This window comes from Pteropus medius, unplaced genomic scaffold (assembly GCF_902729225.1).
Source record: "Pteropus medius unplaced genomic scaffold, Ma_sr-lr_union100, whole genome shotgun sequence".
Taxonomy (NCBI): domain Eukaryota; kingdom Metazoa; phylum Chordata; class Mammalia; order Chiroptera; family Pteropodidae; genus Pteropus; species Pteropus medius.
Genome location: NW_024349801.1, coordinates 20,918,198 through 20,920,154, shown reverse-complemented (window position 1 = coordinate 20,920,154; position 1,957 = coordinate 20,918,198). Strand labels below are relative to the sequence as shown.

The 1,957-nt window shown below is 44.2% G+C and overlaps 1 pseudogene; it reads left to right on the top strand.

Moving 5' to 3' along the window:
• Positions 1 to 588: 588 nt before the first annotated feature.
• LOC120622817 (60S ribosomal protein L36a-like) lies at positions 589 to 1,596 on the top strand (annotated as a pseudogene).
• Positions 1,597 to 1,957: the final 361 nt, after the last annotated feature.

Here is a 1,957-nt window from a genome sequence, read left to right as displayed (position 1 = left end):
CTTTGTCTCTTTCAGTTTTATATCCCACGCATGAGTGAAATCATACGGTTTTCATTTTTTTCTGGCTTATTTCGCTTAACATGATTATCCGAGGATCCATCCATGTTGTCACAAATGTCAGTATTTCATCATTCCTTGTGGCTATGTAGTATTCCATTGTATATATGTGCCACATCTTCTTTATCCAATTATCTATTGTAGGACATTTCAGTTGCTTTCATGTCCTGGCCACCGTGAATAATGCTGCATATAGCTAAGTGTTTTCAGGTTTTGGGGGTGAATACCCAGAAAAGGGATTGCTGGGTCATATGTTAATTCTATTCTTAGATTTTAAAGGACCCTCCATACTGTTTTCCACAGGGGTTGTACCAATTCACATTCCCACCAGCAGTGTATGAGGGTTCCTTTTCCCCCACAACCTCTCCAACACTTGCTATTATTTGTCCTATTGATGACAGCCATTCTAACAGTTGTGTGTTGGTATCTCTTTGTGGTTTTGATTTGCATTTCCCTAATAACTAGTGAAGCTGAGCATCTTTTCATATGTCTGCTGGCCATTTGAAGATCTTTTTGGGAGAAGTGTCTGTTCAGGTCCTCTGCTCATTTTTTAATTGGATTGTTTGTTTTTTTGATTGTTGAGTTGTATGTGTTTTTTTATATATTTTGGATATTAGGCCCTTATCAGGCTGGGGTTTTGATGTGGAGGGAGGAGCAGTAGAGCTATCATGGACAGCCACTCCCTGCAGGAGGTGGGGGATGGGCACAGAAGGCCTGGGGCAACACCACAGCACAACATGAGAACTCTGGGGCCTACGGGCCAGAGAAGGAAGCCAAGAGTCAGAGGCTGGAACAGGGAGCAGAGAGCATGCCCGGGGCCCCTTCCTGTCCAGTCCTCATCTACTTCCTTTTCTAGAGCTGGTTGCTTAAGCATCACAGGAAGTTTGCACAGCCTGATGGATCTTCCCCGCAAGAGCTACAACTTACAGAAACTGTTCCATTACACAGAGCCCATTTCTTATCACAGACCACGACTTTTGACAATGGCAACTATGATTTAAAGGGGGAAGAGCTATAAAAGGAACCCTATCACAGAGTTTGTCCTCTTCTGGGTAGTGTCTGGGTCAGATTCATCTCAGTGACCCCAGAGTGAGTACTGAGGAATGTGTCATCCAAAATGAAGAGATCTGCCCCTTTCCTGTTAGCCACGAGCAGAGCAAGGCAGGGAACGTGGATGCTGAATTAACCGTGTTCATCGTGTAGACAGCTCTACTGCCAAGATGGTCAGTGTGCCTAAAACCCGAAGGACTTTCTGTAAGAATCGTGGAAAGCATCAGCCTCACAAAGTGACCCAGTGTAAGTAGGACAGGGATTCCTTGTATCCCAGGGAAAGAGGCACTATGATCAGAAGCAGAGTGGCTTTGGTGGGCAGACAAAGCCGATTTTCTGGAAGAAGGCTAACACCACAAAGAAGATTGTGCTGAGACTTGAATGTGTTGAGCCTAACTGCAGATCCAAGAGGATGCTGACCATTAAGAGATGCAAGCATTTTGAACTTGGGGGAGTAAGAATAGAAAGGGCCAAGTGATGCAGTTCTAAGCTTTGAGGTTCTTTGGTTCTCTTGAGAGAAAAATGCTGAAACTATAGAACAGTTAACCTGTATGAAAATAAATGCAGATATTCTTACTCAAAAAAAAAAACAACACAAAAAAACAGACAACAACAGATCTGACCTACCTAGCAGGAATACAGTGAATACACTTAGGGCTGTCTGTTTTTTTTTCTTTTCTCCATAATAACCTGCTGAGAGTTCAGAAAGGTAGATTTGCCAGGGGGTGAGGACGCTGGCAGGCAGAACCAGTGGCTGTTATTGGTGGACAACTCTTGTCCTGGGCTGTTTGGAACACCCCTATCCCCACCCACAGCCCTTATTCCAATAATGTGGCACTCACAGAGCACC